Source organism: Nerophis lumbriciformis, linkage group LG03 (assembly GCF_033978685.3).
Source record: "Nerophis lumbriciformis linkage group LG03, RoL_Nlum_v2.1, whole genome shotgun sequence".
NCBI classification, from domain to species: Eukaryota; Metazoa; Chordata; class Actinopteri; order Syngnathiformes; family Syngnathidae; genus Nerophis; species Nerophis lumbriciformis.
The window spans coordinates 38,317,501-38,324,105 of record NC_084550.2 but is presented as its reverse complement, the minus strand read 5'-3'; positions in this window follow the sequence as shown (position 1 = coordinate 38,324,105).

Genomic DNA, 6,605 nt, shown 5'->3' with positions numbered 1-6,605 from the left:
GCAATCAGACGTCCATGTCGAGTAAGGAACATGTTCTCTGTCTTATCTTGTCTCGTCTTTCACTGTAGAAGAAGACCTGGTGTAGAACGTAGATTTTTTTTTAAGACTTTTGTATCCTAAGGTGTTTCTGTGTATGTTTATTGTTTTGTTTTTACAGGTGCCGCATAAAAAAAAGATGGAATTATTGACACAATAAACCTGAGTGTGAGCAGTCTTGTGTTGGCGTGCTAAACTATCTTCTAATCTGGGGGTGTCAAATGTAGCCCGCGAACAGGTTTTATCCGGCCCGCGGGATGAGATTGCCAAGTATAAAAAAAAGGTGAAATTCTTGAATGAAAGAAACTGCTGTTCTGTTCTAAATGTGTCCACTGGATGTCGCAATAGCAATTCTTTGTATCTTTGTAGACGATGCTACATCATCATCATCGGCGGTCACTCGTGGTCGAGTATGACTGTCCTCCTTCCTGGTCCTTGTGGATCTTCAGGTGGGCCGATTCTGGTTCCGATTATTCTGGGGCAATGTGGACAAGGGAATGTGGTGGTTTTGGGTTGGACCTGTTTGGTGGATGCTCTCTCCTTTCTTAGTCTGCGCTTGTCTTGTGCAGCATGGCGGAGGTCGTCATTATATTGCGCGGCAACCTCACGGACAAGGTTTCTCCCCATCGTCCTGTCTGTTGCCTTGACTTCCCAAGACTTAAGGTCTATGCGACACTTTGTCAGGTTTGCCTTGATGTTATCCTTAGATCTCTTCTTTTGACCTCCCGGGGCCCGTTTCCCTTCAACAAGCTGGGAATAAAGGACTTGTTTTGGGAGGCGAGAGTCAGGCATGCGGACTACATGGCCAGTCCATCTGAGTTGGTTTTGGGCTATCGTGGCAGTGATGGTGGGCAAGCCAGCCTCCTCCAGGACGCTGGTGTTGGTGCGTTGGTCCTCCCAGCTGATCCTGAGGATTTTTCTGAGACATCTATGATGGTAGGTCTCGAGTGTCTTTAAGTGCCTGCTGTAGGTGGTCCAGGCTTCTGACCCATACAGAAGGGTGGGGAGCACGACTGCTTTGTAGACCAGGATTTTGGTTTTTGCTTGGAAATCACAGTTCTCGAAGACTTGCTTCCTCAGCCTTGAGAAGGCCCCACTGGCACAGCTGAGGCGGTGGTGAATTTCATCGTCAATGACAGCTTTAGATGACAGGAGGCTCCCGAGATATGGGAAGTGGTCCACATTTTCCAGTCGGATTTTGTCAATTGAGAGGTTTGGGGGCAGGACAGGCGCACTACTGTTTGGTGGTGATTGGTGGAGGATTTGGGTTTTCTTTATATTGATGGCAACACCAAGCTGTTTGTATGCCTTCGCAAAAGCAGACAGAGTGCACTGTAGGTCCTCTTCTGAGAGGGCTACGAGGGCATTATCGTCTGCATACTGCAGCTCCATGATGGATATGGTGGTGGTTTGACCTTTAGCTCTGAAACGGTTGATGTTGAGGAGTTGACCGTCGATTCTGTACATTATTTCGACTCCCTGGGGCAGATGTATGTTTTTGAGATGGAGGATAGTAGCAACAAAAATGGAAAATAATGTTGGAGCGATGACACATCTCTGTTTTACACCTGTGTCTACCCTAAAGGGTTCCGTTTCATCTCCACTGCCACTGAGCACTGTGGCTGACATGTTATCATGCAGTAGTCTCAGTACCCGGATGTATTTATCTGGGCAGCCAATCTTGGACAGAACCAGCCAGAGGGCCTGACGGTTAACCGAGTCGAAGGCTTTGGTGAGGTCTATGAAGGCCATGTATAGTGATTGGTTTTGTTCCCGGCATTTTTCTTGCAGTTGTCGTGCGATGAAAATCAGGGCCGGCCCGTGGCATAGGCCGTATAGGCAAATGCTAAGGGCGCCGTCCATCAGGGGGCGCCACGCAAGTGCCACAAATGTTGGAGAGAAAAAAAGAAAAAAAGGTGGTACTATTATTTCTAAATACAAAAAATAATCCCACGTTAATTAAAATGCAAAGTAAAGCCTATTTAATAGAAATATTATTTGTTACGTCCTTGTCCTTCAGCAGCAGCAGACCATCCTTTGAGCGAAAGGGGGTTAGGCAGCGGTGGCTGGGACCATACACCACTCTTGTGGCATCGAAGAAGCCTCTCGTGTCTCCAGAGTCAGCAAGCTGCTCGATCTCCAGAGCCTTCTTTGTCCACCACTGGTTCTTCAGTTTCCTAACCTGTGTTTGGACAGCTGCCTTCGCTTTGGCATTGGCTACTCTTTTCACTTTGCAGTGGATGTCGTTTTGCCAAGTGATGAAAGCGTGCCGCTTGTTGTCAATTAGTTGCTGGATCTCAGTGTCGTTCTCATCAAACCAGTCTTGATGTCTCGGCTTTTTGACACCAAGGATATTTTTGCAGGATTTCATTATGGCAGTCGAAAGTGTGCTCCAGTGTGTATGTATATATGTATGCATGTATATACATGTATATATGTATGTATATACATGTAAATATGCATGTATGTATATACATGTATATATGTATGTATGTACATGTATATATGTATGTATATACATGTGTATATGCATGTATGTATATACATGTATGTATGCATGTATGTATATACATGTATATATGCATGTATGTATATACATGTATATATGCATGTATGCATATACATGTATATATGCATGTATGCATATACATGTATATATGCATGTATGTATATACATGTATATATGCATGTATATACATGTATACATGTATATATGCATGTATATACATGTATATATGCATGTGTATACATGTATATATGTATGCATGTATATGCATGTATATATGTATGCATGTATATACATGTATATATGTATGCATGTATGTATATACATGTATATATGTATGTACATACATGTATATATGTATGTACATACATGTATATATGCATGTATGTATAAACATGTATATATGTATGCATGTATATGCATGTATATATGTATGCATGTATGTATATACATGTATATATGTATGTACATACATGTATATATGTATGTACATACATGTATATATGCATGTATGTATATACATGTATATATGCACGTATGTATATACATGTATATATGTATGTATATACATGTACACATGTATATATGTATGCATGTTTGTACAGTATATACATGTATATATGCATGTATGTATAAACATGTATATATGTATGCATGTATATACATGTATATATGTATGTACATAAATGTATATATGTATGCATGTATGTATATACATGTATATATGTATGTACATACATGTATATATGTATGCATGTATGTATATACATGTATATATGTATGTATATACATGTACATATGTATGTTTATACATGTATATATGTATGTACATACATATATACATGTATATATGTATGCATGTATGTATATACATGTATATATGCATGTATGTACATACATGTATATATGTATGTATATACACATGTATATATGAATGCATGTATATGCATGTATACATGTATGCAGAGGTGGGTAGAGTAGCCAGAAATTGTACTCAAGTAAGAGTAATGTTACTTTAGAGATTTATTACTCAAGTAAAAGTAAGGAGTAGTCACCCAAATATTTACTTGAGTAAAAGTAAAAAGTATGTTGTGAAAAAACTACTCAAGTACTGAGTAACTGATGAGTAACATACACACACATATCATATATATATATATATATATATATATATATATATATATATATATATATATACACACACATTTATATATATATATATATATATATATATATATATATATATATATATATATATATATATATATATATATATATATATATATAAATGTGTGTGTATATATATATATATATATATATAATTTATATTTATTTATTTTGCCGTTTTTGTTTACATGTTAAAGGTGTTTTAATGAATATACATGCATGTTTAACACATATAGATTCCTTTCTTTCATGAAGACAAGAATATAAGTTGGTGTATTACCTGATTCTGATGACTTGCATTGATTGTAATCAGACAGTAGTGCTGATAGTGTCCACATTTTCAAATGGAGGAGAAAAAAGTTCCTCCTTTCTGTCTAATACCACATGAAAGTAGTTGATTTTTGGCATCTTATTTGTCCAGCTTCCATATTCGTTTGTATATACTTTACAAGAAATACATTGGCGGCAAACTCCGTAGCTTGCTAGCTTGTTTGCGCTGGCTTTCGGAGACTCTTGTTTTGAAAGCGCAGGCGCGATGGAGCGGCACTTTTATTGTGAAGACAGGAACTGTGCAGTCAGTCTTTAGGCTTTTGACGGGATGTACGGTTGAAATAAAAGGGTCTTTTTTCCTTCACACTTTTGATTGATTGATTGAAACTTTTATTAGTAGATTGCACAGTACAGTATATATTCCGTACAATTGACCACTAAATGGTAACACCCCAATAAGTTTTTCAACTTGTTTAAGTCAGGTCATGTGACCGCCTGGCTCTGTTTGATTGGTCCAACGTCACCAGTGACTGCATCTGATTGGTGGAACGGAGTGAACGTCACCAGTGACTGTATTTGTTGAAACGCAGGCACTATGAAGGTCTGTCTGACAGACCAAAACAAACAAAGCGTGCATTAACAGATCGATAAAAAATAGTAGCGAGTAGCGAGCTGAATGTAGATAAAAGTAGCGGAGTAAAAGTAGCGTTTCTTCTCTATAAATATACTCAAGTAAAAGTAAAAGTATGTTGCAATAAAACTACTCTTAGAAGTACAATTTATCCCAAAAGTTACTCAAGTAGATGTAACGGAGTAAATGTAGCGCGTTACTACCCACCTCTGCATGTATGTATATACATGTAAATATGCATGTATGTATATACATGTATATTTGTATGTATATACATGTATATATGCATGTATGTATTTACATGTATATATGTATGCATGTATATATATGTATATATGCATGCATGTATATACATGTATATATGATGTATGTATATACATGTATATATGATGTATGTATATACATGTATATATGAAGTATGTATATGCATGTATATATGATGTATGTATATACATGTATATATGTATGCATGTATATACATGTATATATGTATATACATGCATACATATATATATGACCAGTTGATCTGCCGTTTCTTTTCTTTTCTCCTCTGCTCCCCTCTTCCTTGTGGAGGGGGGGGGGGGGGGGGGGGCACAGGAAGCAGGTCAGCAGCAGGAAGCATGAAGTGCTCTAAAACTTGCTGGTAGACGGCTGCGTTGACCCTGGATCTCAGGAAACAGAGTGGACCGACACCAGCAGATGACATGGCACCCCAAACCATCACCCAACCATGCAAATTTTGCATTTCCTTTGGAAATCGAGGTCCCAGAGTCTGGAGGAAGACAGGAGAGGCACAGGATCCACGTTGCCTGAAGTCTAGTGTAAAGTTTCCACCATCAGTGATGGTTTGGGGTGCCATGTCATCTGCTGGTGTCGGTCCACTCTGTTTCCTGAGATCCAGGGTCAACGCAGCCGTCTACCAGCAAGTTTTAGAGCACTTCATGCTTCCTGCTGCTGACCTGCTCTATGGAGATGGAGATTTCAAGTTCCAACAGGACTTGGCGCCTGCACACAGCGCAAAATCTACCCGTGCCTGGTTTACGGACCATGGTATTTCTGTTCTAAATTGGCCCGCCAACTCCCCTGACCTTAGCCCCATAGAAAATCTGTGGGGTATTGTGAAAAGGAAGATGCAGAATGCCAGACCCAAAAACGCAGAAGAGTTGAAGGCCACTATCAGAGCAACCTGGGCTCTCATAACACCTGAGCAGTGCCAGAAACTCATCGACTCCATGCCACGCCGCATTAACGCAGTAATTGAGGCAAAAGGAGCTCCAACCAAGTATTGAGTATTGTACATGCTCATATTTTTCATTTTCATACTCTTCAGTTGGCCAACATTTCTAAAAATCCCTTTTTTGTATTAGCCTTAAGTAATATTCTAATTTTGTGACACACGGAATTTTGGATTTTCATTTGTTGCCACTTCAAATCATCAAAATTAAATGAAATAAACATTTGAATGCATCAGTCTGTGTGCAATGAATAAATATAATGTACAAGTTACACCTTTTGAATGCAATTACTGAAATAAATCAAGTTTTTCAAAATATTCTAATTTACTGGCTTTTACCTGTATATATCATACTTGCCAACCTTGAGACCTCCGATTTCGGGAGGTGGGGGGGTGGGGAGTGGGGGCGTGGTCGGGGTGAGTGGGGCGGGGCGTGGTTGGGAGCGTGGTTAAGAGGGGAGGAGTATATTGACAGCTAGAATTCACCAAGTATTTCATACATATATATATATATATATATATATATATATATATATATATATATATATATATATATATATATATATATATATATATACATCCTGAAAATATGCAAACAAATCTGTGTTTAGATAATTGATACTTCAAACTTGCATAAATATAACATGAATATAAGATAACTTGGCTTCTGAGAGCTTCAAATTGTAATGAATAAAATGGTAAAGTTGTTGATAAACAAGCAATTATTTTAATAATTAAATATGGTCATTTTAAATGAATTA